The following is a 27,409-nucleotide window of genomic DNA, read 5'->3' as shown; positions in this document are numbered from 1 at the left end:
ATGGTGGTCCAAAATTTCTATACAGTTATTTTCTAGTTTCTGTTTTTAGGACTTTTCCAATTTAGGAACACAATAAGGATCTGTTGAACCACATGCTGAAAACTATAAATTTCTACATCAATTCTTTAAGTCTGAAGTCAACATAACCATACGATTAAACAGAGACTCACATTACACAGGACTGAAAGAATATGCACATAAAAACACACATCACTAAAAATAAAAATAAAATTATATTTATACACAGGTACTACTCAGGACAGTAAAATGTTATCATAAATGAATCAACCAAAAAGAAGACATCAGGGGTAACATGAGAAACTAAAACGGTTTACAGCTAGTGAAGGAGGCAAGTTGAAAGTATATTTTACAACAACAAGCATTTTTGGTTACATTCAAAACATTAGTGGTACATTCAAAACATAAATAAATCATGAAGCTAGTTGTTTATCTCACCATTTTTTCAAGTTGCGTGAAAATTGCAGAAAAGTAGGGAACACCATTTGTGCCGTAACAAAGAGCAGAACAGCATTAGATGAAATATAAAATAATCCATTCACTGTTCAATAAAACATATTAGATATTTATGGCAACTGAGTTTAAATTCACACTAACCACAAAAGCAAATCAGAGTAGTTAGAAACAGGATAAGTTTAAGGAAGAAAAGTTGAAGTACAAGATGGAGGAAAGGAAACATGAACAAGCTTTAATATCCGGTGCAGTGAGATGTACCCTCTGTTATACTCTTCATAGTGGTTTGCAGAGAACATGTAGATAGCATCATCAAGAACGCAATCAACATGTATCTGAAACTTGAGCTTCTCCTAGTGTGTAGTGTCACAAACGTTTTGACATTATTATACATACTTCTGCCACTGGGGCAATCATAGGTAATGACTAATTTGGCAGTAATATGCAGTGCTAGATTTGTTAAAAGAAAAAAAAGTAGACTTCTTAACATGTATTTATGGTAAGTAGCACTCTATCATTTCCTATATTTCTAAGTTCCTACCGAGAATTTCCATAGTTTGATTTAGACTTCTGAAAAAGTTATAACACTTTTCTCAGTTTTTAACAGTGTGAATACAACATTTGTATCTTGCCGCTACAACTAGAGCAAAAGTTCTATTGTACCACATCTCAAAATCTTTGGGTCTAATTTTTTTCGTCATCAGCGTCTAATATCTCTTTATATTCGATGAATTATTCAGATACAATTCTACCCTTGAATGACGTTTACTAATTTTCTATCTTCATACTCGCAGAATCCATGCGAAAAGTAGCTCATACAATAGCTATGCCATGAGCGCATAAGTATTCTTTGTAGTACTCTCTCTGGTGGTTGTTAGAAAAAAAAGAAAAAAAAAAAAAGAAAGGGAGCTTCCGAGATTGTCTTCGTTCCGATTAGCCTGAGCTTGGTTTGGAAGAACTGTAATCTGATTATTGAGATTTATCACAGAAGATAACTGATACGAACTGTACAATTAAGAGGAAATATATATAGATTGCTCCTTCAAATAAAAGGTGTGTATTGGAAATATGAGAATTAATGATATTTATCGGTATATTGCGTAGTTGTTAATCAGAAGGGAACTTCCGAAAGACTGGATACGAACCTGCATTTAATAATCCAAGAGCTCCATTACTTCTTCAGAAGGTTAAACTTCATCAAAGCCAAATATCCGCTTGATATGAGGTTTCCCGACTGATTATACAACACTCCCAAAATTACGAGGCATTTTATTTGTACAGATTAGCAGACTGCCGCAAAGCACGGGCCTGCAGAGGTGAAGAATCATCGCCTGATTTCATTCTAACAAGTAAAATTTCAGAATCATTTTGAGTGACTGAGCTATGACTGTATTTCCTATCATGAATGATTGATTGCTCGAACGAATTGAGAACTACAGAATTACGTAGAAAAGAAGGAAAAAAAAATTACAGTGGCGCCAGTGTGACAGGACTCTCTTGGATTGTTATATAATATATGTATTTTTTGTTTCATGAAAACCAACGAGAACGAGAGGTAACTAATCTGAAGAGAGATTCGGTGCCCATAATAAAAGATTGCTGATACCAAGAAACGATTTCAACTATTGGACAACACAGAGACTACAGAAGAAGGCCAGAGAAATCTAATTTTTTATCCTGTAGTTAAAATAGTTTGAAATCAATTTTGAAAGAACTTTTTTCCAGATAGTAGTTAGATTGTAGAACTGTATATTGTGTGATTTTCATATCTGAACATTGAACTTTATACCATCTGTGAAGTAATTTGAAAGTTAAGTGTGTTTACGACAGTAAATTTGAAACTGTATTTAGTGTCTGGAACCTGATATTGACAGTTATTTAAGGGTATTGACTAGAGTGGCATTTAAAATGTCATTGAATCAGCAACGAGAAGTGCAACAGCCTTCAGCTGTTTGCACAGGAGCAGAGGCCAGGGATAGCAATTTTGAGACTGTTGTGGCTAGCGGTAGCAATACAAATAATCCCGCTGATTCAGAAAACATTCATACAACAGCTGATCAGACTCTTGTTGACACATTAGTTGTTATTATGCAACAGTTGTCTCTATTAGCCGAAGGCCAAGCGGAGCTAAAACGAGACTTATCCGTTATACAAAATGAATTCAAAAATCAATTAGCCGAAAATCAAACAGAATTACAAAATCAGTTAAGAACAACCTTTACCGAATTAGATCAGAGATTAAATACCCAGACACAGGAAATAAAAGAACAGGCAGAAAGGACCGAACAGAATCTTATTGCTCGAATTGAGCAGGTCCGCCAACAATGCCAAGAAAACAATAGTAAATTAAAAGCGGAACTAACCGAATATGTATCCGTCAAAACTGACACGATACAAAAACAAGAAGAACTGTTTCCTCAAGTAATACAAGCTCAAAAGGACATACAGTGTTCCGTAGCTATGATACCAGAAATAACAGAATCCCAAGATAATCTAAAGAAGCAATTTGACGAAGTGAAGGAAAAACAGGAGACAGTGGAACATAGAATGAATGTACTTGTGAGAAAGTTTTCAGAAATGACATTAGAGCGGCAAAATTCTCCTTCGGAAACGATAGAAGAAACTGTGAAAGTAGCTTTACAGTCAATTTCAGAGAGTTCCGAGGATAATTTTTTTTAACAAAGGGTTAAAGGAAGTTCGAGAACAACTTGGCGAAGATTTCTCGCATTGGAAAGAAAATATCGAAAGATCGCTAAATCGCTCGCAGGAGGATTTAGAAACACCGAGAAGGAGGAAACAAAACTCTCAATCTGTGTGTGACATTCCGTCCACGTCAAGATCCGATGTAGACAGAACTGGAACGTCACAAGTTAGATTCGATATAACGGATAGCCACAGGGAAAAGTACGAACAGGATGATTTTTGCAATCGTAGTAGCGTTGAGGAGAAGATGATTAAACAGAGACAATTTCAAATCTTTAACCCTGACAAAAAGAATGTTCATCCTGTAGTCTTTATTCGAAGTTTCAGAGGTCTATTTCCACGATCTTGGACAGAATGGCAAAAGATTAGTTTTGTATCTGGATATATACAAGGAACAGGAGCATTGTGGGCATCCGAACAAACATCTTCTTGTAAATGTTACAAAGAATTTGAGCAGGCTTTTCTAGCAAAATATTGGTCTGCTGGAATACAAGAAAGACAAGTATTATATCCTGAGCCTTTCTCGTTTTCTAGAGGATCTCTAAAGAGATATTTTGAGAAATACATTAATAAATCTTTGTATTGGGATGTACTGTTTCCTTTGCCGGATATACTTAGAATACTCAAGTCCAGACTACCCACCAGTATAAGAAATCAGCTGTTATATATAAATGATAAGGATATAGACTCATTTATGACTACACTTGATCATATTGATATAATTGAGGAGGACAAAGAAATGGCAAGAGAAATGTCATATCAAAGAAGAGCAACAGAAGCGAATCTGAGCTGCAACTCGAATGGGAATGGCAGTAATGGTAGCAGTAACAATAATCATAACCAACTACACTCTCCGAGGAGACTTAGCAATGGACAAAATGCAAACAATAATTATTACCATAATGGAAACTTTAGTAATGGTGCAGCGAGGGGCTATTTTAGGAACAGTAGGAATTTTAATCGATATGATCCAATGTATGGCAACACAGGACAGTTCTACCAACACCAGCAGAACAACAACAATAATTACACAAATCAAGCAAGACAATATAGATCGAATTCACCACAACAACTGATAATCACTGAAGTAGCTGAAGAGATAAATACCAATCGGAAAATAATCAGTCAAACTAAACATGACCGCATCGTGCCCCAGAGGAGCGGTCAGGGGATCTGTTAGGGGCGAAACAGTAAAATTGCAATTGTTAAGATATAATGATGGTGAGCTGTTGACTGAAGAGTTAACAAAGGATTTAATAACGTGTCATAATGACAGATCGAGTGTTCCGGTATCGGAAGTATGTGTTGAAATAGAGGAAGTTCCAACGAATGTGATATTGGACACCGCCGCTTCCGCCAATGGCATCTCAGGCGCTCTTTTTCGGAGAATTATTAGGAAGAAGAAGGTACCAATTTTGCCAGTACAGAACTGCAAAATCATCGGAGCTGTTGGAGCACGCTCTCCCAATGTCAAAATACAAACACAATTAGAGATGAAAATGGGAAATGTAGCAATAAAATGCACGTTCCTTGTAGTGGAGAAGTTATTAGTGGACTGTATTCTTGGTATTGGGAGTATGCAGGAGTACGATTGTCAGATATATTTTTTGGAAGGAATAGTTAAATTTAGATTAAATGAAGAAGAGATAGCACTGGATTTAAATAGAAAGGAAACGGTGCATGAGAAATATTGTCGCGGTGGCATAATTCAATTAATTGACACTACAAACGGTCATTGGAAGGAGCTTTCAAAGGATTTGATACAACAGGAGGACTTTAACCAAACAACAATGATAAAAGCTAGTGAATCAAATCAGCTTACCGGAGAACAAAGGCAGCAGCTTCATTATTTGTTAGAGGCATATGAAGAGATTTTTGATGAGAAACCAGGAATTATTAAAGGGTATATTTGTCACCTACAAGTGAAGCCACATCAGACTTACTGTTACACGCACTACCTGATCCCCTGGCGTTTAAAACAATCTGTTCAAAGGGAGATAAATAGAATGTTAGAATGGAACTTGATTGAGCCATCAACTAGTCCATATTGTTCTCCGCTCTTAGTCGTCCCAAAACCTGGAGGTAACGTTAGATTAGTTTTGGATGCGAGAGAGATTAATAAAATAATAATACCTGTAAGAACTCATCCGGAAAATATAGATGAATTAATTCAAAATTTCCAGGATGTTTCGTACTTAACTAGTGTTGATTTGAGAAGTTCGTACTGGCAGGTCCAAATGGATGAAGAATCTAGGAAATATACCGCATTTATCTATGCTGGGAGAAGTTACCAATTTAGAGTTGTCCCGTTCGGACTTAATATTAGTGCCGGAATATTTATCTCAGCGTTGGATTATGTTCTTGGACCAGAATTGCGTAGTCGTATAACTGTGTTTGTTGACGACTTATTAATAGCCACGAAAACATGGGAAGAGCATTTGCATATTTTGGCAAGGATTTTTGCTGTTTTCAAGAAAACCGGAATTACAGTAAACTTACAAAAGTCTCATTTTGCTTTACCACAAATCAAGTTCTTAGGACATATGATAGATGCGAAAGGTATCCTGCCTACCGAGAAGAAGATATGTGCAATTCACAATTTTCCATCACCACGGAATAAAAGACAGCTGAAGGGATTTATAGGTATGGGATCGTTCTTCCGTCATTTCATAAAGACTCAAGCCATGAATTCTGAGGCATTAAACCGGCTTCTACGGAAGGATGTGCCATGGCAATGGACTGAAGAATGTGAACTAGCTTTTCGAGACATTAAAGACCAACTCGTTAACGCATCCTTATTATATCACCCTGATATGAATTGTGAGTTCTGTCTGTCCACGGATTCATCGGATGTTGGATTAGGTGCTTGTCTCTTCCAAATAAGGAAAATAAAAGGGGTACCAACATTCTGTCTGATAGCATTTGCTAGTCGAGTGTTATCGCCCTGTGAAAGAGCCTATACGACCACAGAACTTGAAGCACTTGCGGTTATCTGGGCATTCAAGAAGTTTAACTATTATTTATATGGTTCAAAAACGATTGTGTATTGTGACCATCAATCACTAACCTTTTTGCAAACATGTAAATTATTACATCCTAGACTGTCACATTGGACAATGACACTACAACAGTACCAATTTAAAATTATTCATGTGTCTGGCAAAGAAAATATTATTGCGGATGCACTGTCAAGATCCCCAGAAGGTTTAACGCCGGAAATAGAATCAGTAAATACTTCGGATTTTCCAGTATTACTGTTGCAGGACAATATCTACAAGACTTATTATCTACATCTTTGTAGAGATATGGGAAATTTACAACGAAAAGACCCACGATGGAAGAAGATAATTCAGCTAAAGGAACAACAAAATTCAAGGGCTAGTTTAGATCATTATAAATTAGTAAATGGAGTATTATTCTTCAGACGTGGGAAGGACAACAATCCACGGTGGTGTGTATGTATCCCGAAGGAATATGAGGAAAAATTAATTTGGTTTACCCACTTATCATGGGGACATTTTGGTGTAATTAAATATTTTTTTTTATTATTTTGAGCTTTTCCTCATTACAGAGGCTTATCTCCAACATAATAATTTACCTGGAAATGACAATACAAACAATAAACGTTCGTAAACTATACTCTCAAAATATTTCTCCATGTGTTTCGATCTTGTGTGTCCTCTTCCTCTGCGCCCATTCTCCTCATTGTGTGCTGTACATTTTGGAGCCAGGTGGTCACAGGTCGTCCTCTTCTTCTTCTCCCCTCCGGTTCCCACTCCAGTATCAATTTTGGTATTCTGGCTTCCTCCATTCGTCGTACATGCCCGTACCACTGTAATTTCTTCCTATCCATTACGTCATATATTCTTTCTTTTATTTCCATTCTCCTTATTACTTCGGTGTTCCTTATCTTTTCTTTCCTGGAGATTCTTGCCGATCTTCTCCAAAAGTCCATCTCTAGAGCTTGTAATTTTTTAATGTGCTTCATGTTAATTGTCCAGGTCTCCGTTCCATACAGAACCACACTCTCTAATATGGATTTGTATATTAATTTTTTTGTTCTGCTCATTACATTCCTGCTCCATAAGACTGAGTTAAGCATCCCAATGACCCTCCGTCCGCTACTAACTCTTTTATTGATTTCTGACTCTGATTTTCCCTCGATTTCTAAAATGGATCCCAAATAACAGAAAGTGTTTATCTTTTTGATTTTCTTTCCTTCAATGTATAGCTCATCTGAATCATTAGTCAAGTATTCTGTTTTTTGGTAATTAATCTTCAAACCCCAAGTTTTGTATGCTACTGCTAGTTGATTGCACATATAGTTAGCATCCTCCCCATCTTGTGCTACGACTACTTGATCATCAGCAAATAATAAATGATGTAGGTAAACTCCATCTCTTATTTCTAATCCCATACTATTACATTTACAAGACCATGTTCTAAGGCTAATATCTATATAGATTTTAAATAATGATGGTGACATGGGACAGCCCTGTAAAAGGCCTTTGCTTGTTCTAAATTTCTGTGAAAGTTTATTACCAACTTTCACTTGGCAAATGTTATCTTTATACATCTGTTGTATTATTTTAATCAAGGAAGGGTTTATGTTTGCCATATGTAGTGCTCTCCAAAGTAATTTTCTTGGAACAGTATCATACGCTTTTTCTAGATCTATGAAAATTAATCCTATACTTTTTGATTTTTCCCTATGTTTCTCCAAAATCTGTCGTAATGTGAAAATATGGTCTACACATGATCTCCCAGCCGTGAATCCACATTGTTCTTCTTGGGTTCTAAAATTTTTTTCCAGTTTGTTTTTAATTACTTTCGCAAAAATTCTCATTAATGTGTTTGTAACACAAATTCCTCGATAGTTTGAACAAATTTTGCGATCCCCTTTCTTAAATATTGTATTAATGTAACCTAGCTTCATTTCGTTGGGTATTGAATCTCCATGTATCATTTTGTTGAAGAGCTGTGTTATCAGTTTCACAATTTTGTCACCACCATATTTCAGACACTCCAGATTGATATTGCCTGGTCCCGGTGATTTACCATTCTTTCCTGTTCTCAACGCCTGAAGTACTTCACTTTCTAAAATATGGATCTCATCATCTTCATGTCCTTCATCTTCCCCTGTTCCTTCTTCTAGATATTCTTCTCTGTCCTCATTTAATAATTTTTGGAAATACTCTTCCCATTCCTTTTGTGTTATCAGTTGGAGATTAGTTTTGCTTTTTGTATCCTGTCGAAGCCCTTTCAATACTTACCACGTAATTAAATGTGCCAATAAAATAGGAGCATACTGTTATTTTCCAAATATTCAGAGAAAAGTGCACCAAACAATACAAAACTGTTTACTCTGTCAAAAGGCAAAACCGGATAATAGAGGTAGTAAGCATGTTCTGCATTCAATTATTCCATGAGAGCCAAGGGCGTTAATTTCGTGTGATATCTGCGGCCCTCTCCCACGATCAAGAGGAGGAGTCAAATTCATTGTTGGATTCTTTGACGTGTTTACAAAATATGTAAAACTATATTCATTAAAGTGTGCTACTGCCAGAGCTGTTGTAGTGAGATTGGTGCGTGACTATCTTCCGCATGTAGGTTTACCAAAATCCATAATTACAGATAATGCCAGAATTTTTACTGGATTTAAATGGAAGCAAACACTAACACAACTTGGTATTCAACAAATTTTGACATCATGTTACCATCCACAAGGTAGTCCAATAGAATGAGTTTTCCGAGAATTAAACCGATTTATACGTACATACTGTCACAGTAAACAAACATCATGGGCTGATTATTTGTCAGAATTTGAACAAATATTTAATAATCTGACACATACCTCAACTAACTTTACTCCAACAGAGCTTATGTTTAGTCAGACTGGAAAGAACTTCTGGATAAACCATCTGCCAAAGTATGAAGACCAGAATTTAAAATGGGAGGAAAAGATTCGACTCGCATTTGTCAATTTAACTAAAAAGGCAATACAACGGAAATTGACATATGATAAACGGATTCACCGGATTCAGACGTCTCATCTTGGAGAAAAGGTTTTATTGAGGCGACACATCCATTCCTCGAAACTCATGAAGAACATAAAGAAATGGAATCTTATTTATACCGGACCATATGTTATTGTAAATATACCAAATCCTGGATCATACTTGTTGGCATATCCCGAATCAAAAAGGATAAAGGGATTATTCCCGCATAATGATATTAAGAAATTTTTTGAAGGATCGTAGATCTGTGATACCAAATATGGAGAAGAACTTAGAGTGGAATTTGACTATGAGTCGAATGTGTATATAAATATCAAGAAGTTTATGTTGTCGAGAGGTTAAGAGACAGTGAGATTACTCCTGTGATACGTTAAGAGACAGTGAGATTGCTCCTGTGATAGGTTTAGAGACAGTGAGATTACTCCTGTGATAGGTTAAGAGACAGTGAGATTACTCTTGTGATAGGTTAAGAGACAGTGAGATTACTCCTGTGATAGTTTAGCACAAAAATTTTAAGATAGGTAGAAGGATTTGTTAATTACTAGCGTTTGTAAGTGTGGACTGTGAGCAGAAGCCACAGTGATATACAATGAAAGTGCATCTACATTTCCTCAAGACATGGCACTTATGTGAGAATTGTGTGTGAAACTTGAACAGTGTGGGATATGTAGGTAAATACGCTGTGTGTATGATGTGCGCTGTTCGCGCAAGAAAACAAATGAACTGTGAAATGAAGCAACAGTCGATAATGTCACTGTTGCAAACAACTGAAGAAACTCCCTGGTTGCGCGAGAGAAAATTATTATAATGTTTAGATTTTTCATTATGCCTTCTTTACCAGGAGAATTAATTTAAGAATTTTAATTAACTTTTTAAGAATAGCAGTTTGTGTGTTTCATATTATGGACATAATTGTTGAAATATATTTCCATAAATGTTCATGAGAGGATGAAGAAGATTCTACGAGTGGATGATTTGTTAAATGAACATACGTCATCATTAATGATATTTATTTGCAAGTGGATCTATAAATCAATTAATTATAAGAATAATGAAAATTTTTCAAATTATTCCTTTTGTGGAGTCAGTGTCATATGCCTATGTTTAAAATTTTTCATCAGGTGTAAACTTAAATTTTATCCATAATTTTGTAATTGAAAGCAAACCTCGGACAGATTCAATGCTCTACTTCCACCTGCACTACAACAAAACGAAGATTAGATTAAATTTTTTTTTTTGAGAGGAATACATTCGATATGAGCTACAACAAAATTTAATTGCCCACAGTCTATTTGGCAATGTTTTGAACAATCAGCAGTTGTAATGCAAAACAACTTTGGTATTGAGGACTACAAAAAAATTCGTGATTGTCAGGACTGATGGATGTTCCAGTCTAGTACAGATGGAAGAATATAAGAATACACTCCGATTTTGAGTTCAACGATGAAATATGGACTTCGTTGCCTTAATCCTCTCTCTTCCAGGGATTTATTCAGTCAGAACCTTTTCTTATTCCACTTTAAACCTGTTTCATGTTCACGTCCCTGACCATCTGTTCCTGAGATCATCTTCCTGTTTCTACGGCACGTTACCAGCTTCTATCCCGTACCATAAGCGATCGCCTGTCCTCCGTGCCGCCTCCACCAAATGCTGTACGTCGCCTACCCGGTGTCCGTACCAAGTGTTCCTGTTCCATCGACTTCACAACGAGATCGCCGGCTACATCGTCGAAAGAAGAATTTTGAAAATTTTTTTTTTTTAGCAATATTGTAATTTTTTTTTGGCTATGAGGCACTTTTCCTTCAATCTAATCTACAGAGCTTCTATATATTTCAAAATTACTGGATTTAGGCTTTCCTATCTTCTATAATACCTGAGCTGGGGTCTATTCTTCCAGGTTTTCCAGGGTTTCCCTGTGAAGGCTAGTTCCCAAATGGGTAGACCTTTCTCGTAATTACACCAATCTACATCTTCCCTGGTTATGTACTCGGGATGCGGGTATACCCCGGTACATGTAAAAGCTACAGCTTAGGTATTCTCGTAACTTATTGTCTTAACATGTTACCCATACTCTCTATAGTAAAATTCTACTAATTCAAAATATACCTCTTTTGAATAAACAACCCAACAAATTTTTTCTGTTAGCTCGCAAAGTGTATTATCATTAACTTTGCTCGCTGCGAGGGGCAATTCTAATATCTCTTTATATTCGATGAATTATTCAGATACAATTCTACCCTTGAATGACGTTTACTAATTTTCTATCTTCATACTCGCAGAATCCATGCGAAAAGTAGCTCATACAATAGCTATGCCATGAGCGCATAAGTATTCTTTGTAGTACTCTCTCTGGTGGTTGTTAGAAAAAAAAGAAAAAAAAAAAAAAAGAAAGGGAGCTTCCGAGATTGTCTTCGTTCCGATTAGCCTGAGCTTGGTTTGGAAGAACTGTAATCTGATTATTGAGATTTATCACAGAAGATAACTGATACGAACTGTACAATTAAGAGGAAATATATATAGATTGCTCCTTCAAATAAAAGGTGTGTATTGGAAATATGAGAATTAATGATATTTATCGGTATATTGCGTAGTTGTTAATCAGAAGGGAACTTCCGAAAGACTGGATACGAACCTGCATTTAATAATCCAAGAGCTCCATTACTTCTTCGGAAGGTTAAACTTCATCAAAGCCAAATATCCGCTTGATATGAGGATTCCTGACTGATTATACAATGCTCCCAAAATTATGAGGCATTTTATTTGTACAGATTAGCAGACTGCCGCAAAGCACGAGCCTGCAGAGGAGAAGAATCATCACCTGATTTCATTCTAACAAGTAAAATTTCAGAATCACTTTGAGTGACTGAGCTATGACTGTATTTCCTATCATGAATGATTGATTGCTCGAACGAATTGAGAACTACAGAATTACGTAGAACAGGAGGAGGAAAAATTACAAGCGGTATACTGTCACAAAGCAAGACTTGGTTATGTGTATTGTTAGATTTTGTTTATTATTATTTACGTGGGGTGCATGAGCAATGCAGCTGACTGGGATTCACCTGCTGCAAGTCATAGACTGACCGCTGATGTGTTCATTGCCTGGGTCAAAGGTGCTGAAAGGATGTGCTCATTGATGCTATGGAGACACTGTTCTGTGTTTTATTTTAATGACAATTATTGTCAGTTTCTTCTTGTTTTGTTTATAAGAAAGGAATGAGGACATCATTAGATCTTTTGAAAAGTACACAACATAAATCACAAAATGTTATTTCTGTATTAGCAAAAAATTGGACTACATTGTATGATAGAGATGAAAAAGAAACCGTGATTAAAATCTTTCTGTGTTAGATTCCTGAACCTGCCAATCTTTGAGAGAGAGAGAGAGAGAGAGAGAGAGAGAGAGAGAGAGAGAGAGAGGGGGGGGGGGGGGGGGGGGGGGATAGGATTTAATTGTATCTCCCCATGCAGCCGTAGCATTTTGGCATGTCGTACATTGGTCAGATCATCAGTAGCTTGGAGGACTCGTATGTAGAGCATAAGCAACACTCGTATGTAGGGCATAAGCAACACACAAACACACACACTTAATAATAGTCAAGAAAATTTGCAATCGCAAAATATTGCCTCGGTACAGGTCATAGAATCTAATATACAACACAGATATTTCAATATGCATATCCAGTTACTGGAATAGTGTTATTAAGAAAGCTGTTGAGAGACAGAAGTTGTTGCTTAAATTCTTATAATTTACACCAGATGATGTACAAAATAAACTTCAAATTACTGTAACAACATAGTGCACAAGGCACATATTCATTTTCTAATTACAACAATCATACCCCAAACTATAACAATTAAAATATCGAAGACCAGCATTTAATTTTAGCTGCTACAAAATTATGCCACAGATAACAGTTATTTAATTTACTTCTTAAACATAACAATTTAATTTAAAAAAGACAACAAATAACATTTTTAAGTACAATATTCAAGTTTAGGTGCTGCAAAGATGCATAACAATCATCTATGTTTCAACATTCTTATAAAAAATACAACATAAAAAGGAAGACCTGATTGTAGATCATGGGTGGGCTACGTAAAATAAATGACAAAAATCAGCAGCTGTAAAAGGCAGATTTTTTTTCCAACTACAACCAATTCCTCCATTTTACAACAGCATAAATGAATGCAGCTCTTTTTCCCCAAATTTGCTGCTTCAGAGTATTAGTGTCATAATGAAATCTTTTAAGAATTAGAGGCACAAACAGATTAATAAATACAAACAAATGCAGGAATATTCAATTTGCTCGAGGCTACCAAATGAAAGAAGAAAGGGGGGTAGGGAGGAGAAAACAAGATCACGTAAGAAAGAAATAAACTGCCGATTGTTTGCATCATTCCTAGACTCAAAACCCCAAGCAAAAGAAACAGTGATGATAGCATTGATTTAAAATCATGTCAGAAAAGACGGCAGCTAATTCTAGGTGATCCTCCATAAAGCCATGGTCTCACGTTGTCAAATCCCTGCAGGATTGTTTGAGGGACAATGATTTGACATTGATTGTTAAGTCAAACAGGCAATGCATCTCTGACTGAAGAAACAATCAAAAATATATTCTTTTAATGGAATATTTACATTGCAGTGTACTGATCTGAGAAACATACTGAAAAGAAACATGACTATGTTGAGAAATTTTCATTTAGTATTTTCTTATATTTGTAACCGCAGTACATGAAGAAAGTGACACACGACATTTGAGTTAACTGAAAGATGAAAGATTAGGGTTTCATGCCCTGCCGATCCTTGTACCCAAACGGGGACAGCCCGCAAACAGAATTCTACCAGCCAGCTTGGACTGAAAACATAACACACAAGGATCGTGCCCGTGAGTGTAGATGACACTCGGAATATCACGCAACACGGATATCCGAGGATGGTGTCTGTCAGAGCAGATTGCAGATGAAGCACGAAGGCAGAGGGAACAAATTACAGACCTGCTCCATCTGATGATCAGTCTCAAGTACCAACCATCAAAAATTGAAACAATAGAGCAACACAGAGAACACTACCACACAGCTGGGGGAGGGCATAGAGAGAGAGATAGAGAGAGAGAGAGAGAGAGAGAGAGAGAGAGAGAGAGAGAGAGAGAGAGAGTTTAATGACCTACTTACTCACTTTTTACTGGCAACAAGATAAGAGTGCAGGTGGTGTCATATCAAAATTGTAGAGAACATGCACGAGGAAAAGTTTTAACAATAGCAAATTAACGTACTTGCTAGTGCTTATTTTTTGTTTCAAATATCTCTCTCAAATTGATCAGGTATTGGAAAAAGAAAGATAAATATTTTGAATTAAGACTTAAAACTGGATGGAAACGGGTACCATACTGGCCTGAATATAAGATACACCATTTCTACAAAAAATCTCCAAAAAAATTAGAGTATACAGCACACCCCATAAAAACTGGGACTTTTATGAATCATAGAAACCTCAACTGTAGTGCTTCTTCTTAAGTTTGAAATGAAACAAAAATATCACTACAGTTTGTAAATCAATTGTTGTGTATGAGGTAGCACTGCAAACATTCTCTTTGTTGCTATCCCATTTAGGTAGTGACTACAGAGGGATCCAGAGAAGTGTAGACATTTTCTGATTGTTATTACCTTTGGAACAATGTGTTATATGGCTGCAATTTTGAGTGGTAGCATAAACCACTGTTTTCCCAGCAGATGTTGTCGTGTGGGTTTCCAGCAGATGACAATGCAGCACTGAATGAAGTACAACTATTGTTTGAGCAATGCAAGGCTGTACTGAAACAACAATTTATTGTATTTGGTATAAATTTTAAGCCGACAATACTGTTTAAAATGTGCACAAGGAAAGGTCCTCCGAACAAGAACATCAACCTCCAGGTTCCAACACTGCTGTATTGCAACATTTTTCTAGATCATCTCAAAAATCTATGAAGCAGGGTGTATGGGGAAGTGGGATAAGCTGATCAAGTGCATGATAAATTCTGAAGACTGCAAAGTGGAAAGTGTACATTCCAAGATTGTTTCACACTGTGAATGAGGACAACCCGAATCGAAGGATGGAGCACTACGAGTGGTCTGAAGGCATGCTTCACGAAGATGATGATTTGCAGGGAAGGTTATCTGGCCTAATGAGTCACAATTCAACCTGAATGGTAATGTAAACTGTCATAGCTGCGTGTATTGGCCTGCTGAAAATCCTCATGTTCCCATGGACAAACATGTTACTTCACTTGGTGTTAATGTGTGGTGTGGTCCGTCATAGTATTGTTTCTCTGACCCATTCTTCTTTGAAGGTACATAACTGGTGAGGTGTATCATATGCTGCAAACATTGATTTTATTAGCCATCCAAGAGGTGTTTGGAAACAATAGATTTTTACCTACAAGACTGTACTCCGCCTCACCACCACAGAGATATCAGATTCCACTTAGATAAAATCTACCTGGGCGACGGATAAGTCGAAGAGGAGCTGTCAAGTGCCCACCAAGGCCACGGGACCTTACAATTCTTGACTTCTACCATTGGGGGACCTCAACAAACAAAGTTTACCAACAGAACCCAGCTACACTGAATGAGATATGAGAACCCATCAAGACATCCTGTGCAGCTACCACACTGGCAACACTGACAGCTGTACTTCAGTCAACAATTCAGCAACATTGATGTTGCTTGGCTGCTAACAGGTGTCACTTTGAACACACAAAATGATCTTCCTCCCATGCAAGAATTTTGACACTATGCCATTTTGTTCCATCAATATTGACTATCAAAGAGAGTCTACATTTTTCTGGACCCCTCTGTATTACCATTCTCACAGTTTCACTATTTTAGACAATGGGACAGGCACAGTTTTTCTCTAACTACAGAATATAATTTATTCTTCACCAATGAAGCACAACATTGAGAGAAAATTTTGGAATTCGGTACAGTTACGTTGCAAATTTCAAACTCACAGTTATTCATCTAACAGATGTGCTTTTTAAAGGTACGGTTCAAGAAATGCTGCACATGCAATGCCCGGGATTGTAGCGACGGCACTGTACTTTGGGAGGAGAGTGACAAAAATACTGACAGTGACAAAACAATGAATGTTAGTGAAGTTAAGAGTGTCTTACATGGAAACTGCAACTGAAAGCTCTGTTTTTGTGTGTAATTTATCTACAGTGTACTACAAAAAAAGTGGTTAAGGGTAAATCACATTTTGAAAAGCTTTTGTAAATGGGCAACTTGACAAATTATTTTTAATTAAGTTTCTCTCTTTTTCGAAATTAAAGGTGCAACTTATATTCAGGCCAATTCGATGTGTATATAATTTATGATAACTACGAACAGACTTTGAAATTTGCCTACATCACACCAGGTATACTTAACTTATTTCACTGACCCACACAGATGCTCATGTCCGGTGGAAGTCTCCTCTAGTTCCCCCACTTTTGGTCAGAAGCATTATTTCATATATCACAATGTCATGGCTCACAGCTTTGCACATATCGTACACTGTTAAGGTAGACACCGATACAGCAGTGAGAGCTTCCATCTCCACGCCCATCTGCCCTCTACACTTTGCCGTGCCAGTTATAATCACACAGTTGAGAGCAGAGTCCAGTTCAATGTCCACAGCCACAGAGGATAAAGATATATTATGACACAGAGGGATAAGGCTGGACGTCTGCTTGGCCCCCACAATTCCCGCCAGGCGAGCAACGCTAAGTACGTCACTTTTCTTCAGGCCATTATCTCGTACGAGTTTCATCAGTTCGGGTCCCACAAAAACCTTTGCTCGTGCTATAGCAGTCCGCTCTGTCACCAGCTTCGAACCCACGTCGACCATTTTCGCCCTGCCGGTCCGGTCAACATGAGTCAGACTTCCAGACTGTGCTCCCAAACTGCAGAAACGGCAAGAGAAGACAGAGGGCTGTGCTCTGTGTGTTTGTCTTGTTAGGAGTCCTGCATTGCACATAGTGCTTGGGGTACAGGGAAGCAAAAGAAACTGTTTTCTAGATTCAGTCACTACACTCAAATTATGTGACAACAACTAAGACATCTGTGTATCCGACACAAACAGGGGCGAAATATTGGTATCTGAGAAGAAGTACTTTTGAAAATCTTGTTTCTGAAGGTTTAACAACTTCCGACTTTGTGCCTTCACGACATCACTACAGCCATCAAGATCAGTGCCACCTGGAACAAAAATACAAGCTGTAACAAAGAACTCTTCATGATCTGAAAATAGGTTAACTACAAAAGAATTTTTAAGCATTTGTGTTGAAACACCCATGATTAATTCCTTTACTGGATTTTGGGTAATTTACCGAAGCCACCAAACAGTTAATTATTATGATATATGACCGTGTGCTTAATGGATGAAAGGCTATTGGTTGCTCTGCTGTGGTTTCAGGAGTATTTCAACCGAATGCGGCTGTTCTGAGACGGAATAGCTAATGATTGAAAGTTTGTCTATTGTTAAGTATCACAAAGGTTGCGATGTACAACTGATATATATTTCCTACTAACACACAAATTCTGAGGCAGTTGCTACCTTTGCCTTACACGTCTAATTGCGGTTATCTCTTTTTATTGATTGCTGATTTTCAGTACTTTGTCACACGCAATGCTGATGGTTAACATTCACAACAATCCTCACTGCAATCCATGGTTGTTGCTGGCCGACGCGGTTGACGTGAAACACGTAATTCGGCACTTGTCACTTTCTGTTCCTTATCACTCGCGAATCGGCATTAGTGAGAGTCAACCCCACGACGATCAGGGGGACGTGCTCACTCGTCATACTCCAGTGAATTTTACCGTTTACAACTCACTCGACCACCATTCTTGACCGTCTTTCCCACTCTACTTCTCACTCGACACTCTACCATACTAATGCGCACTCAGCACTAGTGTCACTGCCTACTGCAGCTCTCGACAATCGACTCCTGTCCGCTATCGACCTGGGCGTCAGATACTAGCATCTATGTTTGTGGGATCACGGATCCCTTACAGTGTTCAAGACAAGTTCTTTGAACCTTAACGATCTGTGATGATTCTTTACTTTCCTAAGCTAAGGTCGAAAATCTGTTTTGTCTGCAGAAGTGTGCAATATGAATATTACATAAAGTTGATAGGAACATCTCACATAAATCTCCTCAGTGGCTGTAGATTTCACAATCTTGCAGGAGTGGATACAAGGGGAGGTCATAGCAATGATGATAACTACCAAACACTTCCCAAACATTATGTTATACTGGGGTGCCCTTAAGAAGGCAGCAGTGTGGTGCATTCTGTGCAGAAAGAGATGGGGAATGCTTTATGGTGCTGTCTGTGTGTTCTCTCTCTCTCTCTCTTTCTCTCTGTCCCACGACTCACATTTCAGCCACTTCCAACCCTCGTATCTGGCACAGGCCACTGTGTCTGCTTCTGACTCTGCCTAGTAGAATTTACGCGGTTCGGAAAGCTATCGCTGTTGCTTTCTAATGTAATACTTGTCATGTTTCCTTTATGCCAGCCATTGTGAACACTAATGGCTAAGTAACCTCACCATACCTAAATGCCTTGTATCGCACACGCACCCCAAAATGCACACTACAGACAGATGTGGCAGAATGACACGATGTCTTTATATTTTTTACTTCACCAATTTCCAAATGCACACATAACATTTCCATTCTGATTCCTGCTCGTTTTAGCATTCTTCTATTTCTTGAAACGACCGTGTTTTATTGATTAAGGCATTTACTACATCCTAAATCCCTTTGTGAATCTGTCGCTGTTCATTGTGTGTATGTGTCCACAGAATGTTAGTCGGTGTTTTCTGATTGTGACTGAGTCTGCCTCTGTGTTCTTATAATTCTCTGGTTGATCTCTTCATTCATATGCCATCTCTGTGCACTGCTCCAAAAAAATTTCTGAGGATTTTGCATTGTATTCTTTCTGCTTTGTGGTGCCTGGTCCACAGATTGTGATCATTTCTAATGCGAAGAGTGCTTCTGATATTATAACTGTATTGTAGCGCATGTGTTTGCCTTGTACTGAAATGTTTCTTTTATTATAGTGTGTCCATGTCAGTTTGTACACTTTCTGAAGTTCATTTGTTTGTTCTATGTTTTCTTCCTTCTTTGATTCACCTATTTGTATTGTTACTATTATATTGAATAATTTAATATATATTTGTGTGTTTATTATTGTTATTAAAATTGTAGATGTCTGTCGTATGCTAACAGCGAGGTTGCTAGCGAGTTGCATTTTTGAGGGAAGCTGGGCGAGGGGGGGTGGAAACAACAACAAACCGTCACTCCCCCCCCCCCCCCCCCCAAATAACCAAACCCTGGATGCCAATACATTTGCTCTGTATAGGTGTTTGTGTCCAGAAGTAAGAGTCAATTTAGCAAAAAAAAGCAAAGGAAAGCTTCATGTTCTGGCCCACATCAAAACCAGATGACCAACCACAGTGTAATCCTCTGCAATGGCATCACTGAAAGCAGTAGGGTAGGGGGTGGTGGGGGGGGGGGGGGGGTGGGAAATCAGCACACCCTGTTCTGGTCACTGCCACCTTTCTTGACCTCAGAGTCACTACGTCTCAGTTCCTCAGTTCCTCAATGGGCATCACAAGGCTTGGTGCACCTCGTTCCAGTCCTCCCACCAAGGAAAACCACGGGCAGTACTACGGGTGAGTCGCAGCTGAGCAGCTGCCTTCCCCCTGTACCTGCAGTAGCCGCGAGAGGATATTTGTGTTACACATACGCTAAAACTAGCGTAGATGCCACAGGACACCACACGCTGCTACACACTTTACAGTGCTAGGTGGCCAAGAGTTCTGGCTCAAAGTTCCTGCAACTGTGGTTGGAACTTCCCCAGTGTGACTCTCCCATTCTTTAATAGGGTATTTCAGTGTCCGGGGCACGTTCACATTGGACAACACTGTCCAGTATAGGCTGCTGTCTTCCACCCATGCTCTCTTGCACTGAGCATTGCATCTTGCACAAGTGAGTCATAAGGTCTCCCCTCTTCTGTATGTACACTAAAAAAAGCAAAATTGTCTTTTCAGATGAAAAAGTAAAATTGTCTCATATCCACATTCTATCCTTAAAAATATCCTTATGTCTGGGAGACGCAGATCCACCGAGCAGATGCCACCCGACGACCCGTAGCAACACTGCAGCACAAGAGGCAGGAGTGCCATCTGTTCCCTTCGATGTTTCTGTCCTGCTTTGCCACCTATCAAAAGTGATGAACCAGCTAAATCTGGACTTTGCTGCCACAAATCAAGAAGCAATGACTCGGAGACAGCATGAGCTCATTGTCCAACTGACGGTTGGAAGCAACGCAACAGCAACAGCAACACCAACACCAGTCACACCACCAGTGAATATACTAGAGAGGCCCTCAATATCACCGCAGTAGTCCTCGAGCTGGAAGTGACAGCTCCGTGGAACAAAGATGGACCTTGGAAGCTGGTGGGTCCAAAATGCAATCAGCAGCAACATACATGAACAACTGAGCCTACTGACTCACACGGCAAATGCAGCGTACTTTTACCAACACCAGTTCCGAGCATCGGTAATATGAGGGACCATACAAACAATTCTGCAGCACCTCAACTACACAACACTACCCCAGCCGCTACGCAGAACACTACACCGACTGGCTTCCCACTGGTCATAATACACAATTACACTTGCCTCAGCAAGCTAAACAAGATATTTGTAGAATGTCACTCCCCACCATATACCAAACACAAAACTCACAAGGGACCATGTATCACTGTATGTATGCAACAAAACAGATTGCACAAATCTCCTGAAATTCGTCAAAGCTGGGGGAATTGAGTATCATAAATATAGCACCCAAGGAGGAAAACTCGAATGTACATCGTGAAAGGAGTTGACACCACAACCCTCAATGACATTCTTCATGGTATAATCACAGCTCTCAGCTGGGACTGTGAGAGCATGAGATGATTTCTGGGATTCGTGACACACAGATTGCAGCCAAACTATTTAGTGGAGTTGGACAACACAGCTTACTCCTGCAACTTTCTGACGCAGATGCTATTGCTTCACATGGTCGTAGTAGAAATATACACACCTCCGTGTGTCCCCCAACAGTGCCACCACTGCCAGCAGTTTGGCCATGCGGCACCCGATGTGATCTGGCACACGGTGCCGCAAATGCACTGGTAACCGAGTAGCACGACACTTTAAACTTGGTACAACTATCAAATGTACCAAATGTGGAGGGGTCCATGTGCAAACTACAGATGGTGTGCAGCATACAAAGAAGCTCTAAGGTGCAAAAGTGCCAAAGACAGACAAGTGGTAACCAGAACAGCTCCAAGACACTCCCCACCCCCCAACCAGTAAGGTGTGGAATCTCTTTTACTGGCATTGTCAGTGGAAGTGGATGAACTGAGGATGCACAGAGCTCCACAAACTCATGGCACATTCCCACAACAGAACCACAACCCACACCTGCAATGCTAGAAACTGCCCTTGTACTGATGACAACACTGCCGGTCCCAGACAACACCAAGTCAACTCTGTCTGGGCCAGATTGTGACACTTGTGATATCACAGAAGACACACCCAAACTAGGGCAAAAACAAACACACGAAATAAAACGGAGGTACCCAAAAAACAAAAGAGGGGACACTATCACACCACAACAAATACACCAACAACAGACCAGAGAAACATAGGAACACATTCAAAGGAACAATGTAACTGTAACTCACACTCTTGCCCCCCTCACCACAGCAATAACACAGGTGACCCCAGATGAAATACGAACCATGAATAACACACAAGCCAGCCCATCCAGTACACCAACATAAGGACCACCAGCCACCAACACCAGCACCAGCACTTTGGCTGACATAACAAACATTCTCACCACAATCAGAGGCATAGTGGAGACACTATACCCCACTCACGTGGCTTAAGATCCTCTTGAGGCTCTTCATCGTAACACATGCACAAACTCATGATGGCTACACACAGCCAGTGCATGGCTGCTATACAAACTGCTATCACCACACTGCCCATAGATAATACACCACAAAACACAAACAACAGTACTTTGACCCAGATGCTATTCTGGAATGCAGATGGGATTGGCAACAAAAGGGCAGAGCTAGCTGCATTTATGGAGGAGAAGGGAATCTGGATTGCTCTCATGAACGAAGCTGAGCTCCAGTCACACAATCAACTACTCTTCCCAAGATATTACATCTACTGTACTGACCACCTGAAGGCACAACTGTGGGTGGAACAGCAATCATCATATATTGAGACAAAGAATACACAAATATTAAGATCCCTGAACCTGAAAGACTAGAAGCCACAGCTGTTAGGGTCAAGTCAACTGAGTGAAAACTACATTGATATCGATATACAATTGATCTGGTAACATCATAACAAGCGATATCAGCACAATACTCAACATAGCATAGTGACTAATAGCCACTGGTGATCTTAATGCTAAACACTCTGCTTGGAACTAACAAAGATCAAACACCAATAGCAAAAAAACTATGCGAACATGCTCTGCGCCCAAACTACATTACACTAGTGCCAGCTGAGGTGACCCTTAAAACAGGGAACAGAGACTAGATGTGATAGGCATTATAGTCACAATCAACATTGAAATTATACATGATTTGGCCTCACCAAACACCTGTAATACTTTACTCGCAAGAAACACAGCAGTATGATGAATCTCACAGGATACTGAGCAACAAGCATGTGAATTGGCCATTGTTCAAGGAAATGCTTGAAAAGTCGTATCCCAAATATTCCCAAAATTACACAAAGCAGGAAACTTGTTGAAGCTGTCAAAGCCCTTACCACCGTAGTTCAGGATGCAATAGCAGGTACCATTACAGTACTTATACCACAAGAATGCTCAATGGAACTGCTCCCAGAAATACAGGGGCCAATGTCAATGAGAGATCATCTCGGGAGATACTGGCTGTACAAACAGCATGTTAGCAGGCTCCAGGGGATCATACAGGCTAAATTAAAATTTTTAAAACCACTAACTGGGACAATACACTCGCAGGGCTCCATACCACATCACCTGGAGTGTGGCAAATAGCTGTCCACTCCACCAAGAAGAAATACTACACACCAAGTTTACAAATACCTTACAGACCAGCATACTCCATGGAGGAGAAGCATGAGCTGATGACCAGAACACTAGCAACATCTTTCACACTGAATCTGGCTCCTTCCAATCCAGCACTGCTGCTTGAAATGGACCAGGAGGTTCCATGGCTTGTAACCCAGCCCAAGTGCAATGTAACAATACATACTGCTACACATGAAATTACACAGGTTATTAAGCACAAAACAGCTATAAAAGCTCCTGGTCCCAATCACTTTCAAAACCGTGTCACCCAGGAGTTCACGAATAAAGCTATAGAGCATCTCACACATATGACGAATACCATTCTACAACATCAACACTTCCCTGTCCTGATGTTCAGGAAGCCAGGGAAATACCACTCCCTACCACAAAATTACGGAGCCATCAGCCTGCTGAGCTCCCTGAATAAGATTGTTGAGAAGATGATTCTCAAACATCTTACTATGCACTGCAACACCAATGACTCACTGAGACTGGAGCAATTTGGATTCAGCAATCACCACTCCACAACACAACATCTCCTCCGTGCAGTAGAACATATTACACACACCCCCAACACCAACAAAGCTACAGGAGCGCTGTTCCTGGTCTTCAGTCATCTGCGGCACAATCGTCTCATTCGCAAACTCTGCACTGCTAGTCTCTCCGACGAGCTCATACACCTTACACACTCATATCTCACCCACAGAAGTTTCAAAACCGACATTCAGGGCAAACAGTCAACACAACACAGTATACAAGTGGGAGTACCCCAAGGCAGCATCCAAGGGCCCCTCTTGTTTAATCTCTACGTCAATGACTTTCCAACTGAACAAAACACAATGGCAACCATCTACGCAGATGACACTACCATCTTAGTGCAAGACTGAAAACCAGCAGGCATAATTCGCAACTGCAAACAAAACTGCCTAGCTGGAACGACAGTGTGTTAAAGCAAATGCTGACAAGTGTGAAGCAGTTCTGTTCACTGACAAACCATAACAACTGCACAAACATTAAGTGTTCTGGCATACCCACAAGCTCTGGAAAGAAAATTAAGATCACAAGAGCAAAGAAGGCAGTGAACACACCGTCAGCCAATAGCCCACTGGCAAGGACCACACCACAACGGGAGCAGGCCCCTAGACAAAGAGAATATAAGTGCCGCTCCTGCCAGCCTCGGCCACTCAGTATTTGGACAGGATTAGGACAGTATACGGACAGGCCTAGTGCAGAATGCTACAATAACAGTTATTAGTGACCCACAAACTGTGTGTCAAACTTGCACAAACATTGTATATAGCAAAGGACTCGCATTTATACTGCATGTTGCCTATTGCTTGCGACACCATTGTAAATTCCAGGTTAAGCATTGTCAAGCTTCTTATTTGTAATAAAAACTATTAATGTTGTTTGCTTGAATTGTTGTATAGCATTTTGATAATGCAGCATCCTTTAGGCACCCTATACGAGATGAGTGGTCAGGACCCCACATTAAGACTGCAGACAAATAACACTACACACACGCCCAATATGTTTCAGTGTGAAAGTCAAATACTTCAGTGACAGACCAACTGAGCAAATGCAAGGCTCAAACAGTGTTACTCTAAGCTCAACAGGTAAAGCACACTGAATAGGAGGGTATCGAGGTCCGTGTACATGATACTGATTAGACCCATGATGATACATGCAACTGCAGTCTGGGGTTACGTGGCTCTGACCGGCTGTGCTGCCTACAGGTGATACAGAACGAAGTGCACCACAGTCCACGCACACACTGTCGACCTTCACAGAGAATACTGCCTTGAGACTCACACACAGATATTCAAAAAACTCACCACACGACTGTAAAGGAACTTGAGACACTCTGACAATTATTTCATTCTTAACCTGGGAAACTACGACCACAACCACGGGTGAAAACACAACTGCTGAAAAACACTTCTATCTAGGGACAATTAATCACCTGTGGACAGCACAAGCTCACAGACAAAATAAACACTGGTGAATCCCTGCATTACAGCAAAACTAAATGGCATTGCCAGGTGCAAATATCTAGCTGACCAACTGGCAATACGGGAAAGCAGAATTGCACACTAAACATAAACATATCCAACCAAACCTCTTTATGGCCAATTGACCACTCGTATAATGACCTTGGCATGTTACAAGTGCAGATGCTGCAGGTGGCCCAGGAGACACTCAGGTGCATAGCCCAGGAGTACCCCTCCTCAATAGGACTGACACTCGTAAAGAGTGTTTTAAGCTGCGACAATGGTATCGAGCATCGCACAATACCCAAAACTAACGACAACCTCACCCTTGCAGACAGAAAGAAACTGCTACTGCTCTTACTATCTGTCCAGACAATTGCAGAAGTTCTTTTCCTTCAGTGCTTGCCTCGGCACTTTTCTCCCTCTGCCCTTAAAACTGCTACCTTCTGATCACTTCTCGAACACTTCTATCGCCTCAAAGTGTCTGTATTAGTGGGTAATCCTATGGACAACATCATGACCCCACATCCTGTGCACTTCTCGATTGTAACGAAGCAAACGGAGGTGATGGTAGAACTTCGGTGATGGTCACCATGTCAGTGTGGGTGTGGAGTAGCTTCGCCCTTTAAAGAAAAAGGCATTACCACGAATTGGACCTGGGTCCTCCACATAGCAGCAAGATATGCTGACCTCTGAGCTGCTCAAATGGACAAGAGAGAATTTAGCATTAATTGCAAAGTTTGCAACCATAACAATCACAATATAAATAATTTCCATAGAGAATATGCATTGAAGCTTAGGGTTAAGAAAACTGTTTTATATTCAGGTGCAACACCCTTTTGACATCTGCCAGCCGACATTAGGAGCAATCTGGAAATCCCCAAATATTCAAAATTAAAGTAAAAAATGTTTTATTAGCCAGTCCACCAATAATTTACCTGGATATGTGAATTTACCTACCTGTCCCACCTCAGATACACAACGCACAAACACTTTCTAACAGAAAACCATATTTAGCCATGCAACATATTCTCTAGGAGCAAACAGGAATGGTAGACGGTTTACTCCACAGAGGGAAGCTGGCAGCAGCTTTGGAATGCCTTTTGAAGTGGTGATTCCATCATAATAATAGCCTATGTGCAGGTACGGTTGGTTCTCCATGGAACAGAAACTACTGTACCGGTCCCAACGTGGCATTGACAGCATGAAGGGCATTGCACAGGAAGGAAGTATATGAATTTATCAGAATAAGTTTAGATGACAGTGTCCTGTGTAAAATTAAATGCCCATTTAGCATGAAGTATTAAATCAAAATAGTGGCAGAGCAGTTTAAGTAGCAGAGCATTGGCTTTTTTCAAGTAGTTGTTTCTCTGTATATTTATAAAAATAAAATGATGTAGAACTGATCCCCTTCAATAATGATTAAGGTGAGCAGATTAGTAGTAGATGAAAATGGTTGTTAGTAGTTCAGTGGCACTTCTCACTTACTCGTTTTACACCCCTGAAGGCTCTCATCGGTGATGGAGCTGTTGGAATATTACATGTGAATGAATGGCTGAACTCGATAATTTTCAATGTATTCAATATTCTTGTACAGTGCATTCAAAACAAAGTTATATAAAAATGAAGAGGGATGTGTACTTCATAAACTGGCTTGACAACAAGCACACAACGAAGCAGTGCGATGTAGCTTACTCAAGCACCTCAGTTTCGCAGCAGACCCCGAGGCAACAAGTACACACATCATGTTTGCTCACTGTTTTTTATTGCCTGTGCTCGAGCACAGTATGAAATGTATTAATTTTTATGGAGTCAGCTATCCGTACAATTTCCTTCTCCAATCTGGGGCTGCTTCGCATCTCTAATTAATTTGTCGTTAACGGGATGTTAATTGTAATACTCCCTTTAATGAACTCATTTTCAGCAAATTGCTAAGCTGGTAATCTTCCTTTCTGTATTGAATAATAATAGTAACTCTGACATTTACATGAAGAGGCATACCAGCAGCAGCAGTTAGCTGTCTTTTAAACTTCATTTGATGCATCCAGAACATTGGAGATATGCTGC

At 39.5% G+C, this 27,409-nt stretch overlaps 1 pseudogene; it reads right to left on the bottom strand.

Moving 5' to 3' along the window:
- The window catches only part of LOC124583213, a 122,095-nt pseudogene that overhangs the window by 8,316 nt on the left and 86,370 nt on the right, over nucleotides 1-27,409 (bottom strand).

The sequence above is a fragment of the Schistocerca americana genome, unplaced genomic scaffold (assembly GCF_021461395.2).
Source record: "Schistocerca americana isolate TAMUIC-IGC-003095 unplaced genomic scaffold, iqSchAmer2.1 HiC_scaffold_45, whole genome shotgun sequence".
Taxonomy (NCBI): Eukaryota; Metazoa; Arthropoda; class Insecta; order Orthoptera; family Acrididae; genus Schistocerca; species Schistocerca americana.
Note: the sequence above shows the minus strand (reverse complement) of the source record. Positions and strands in the feature narration are given on the sequence as shown.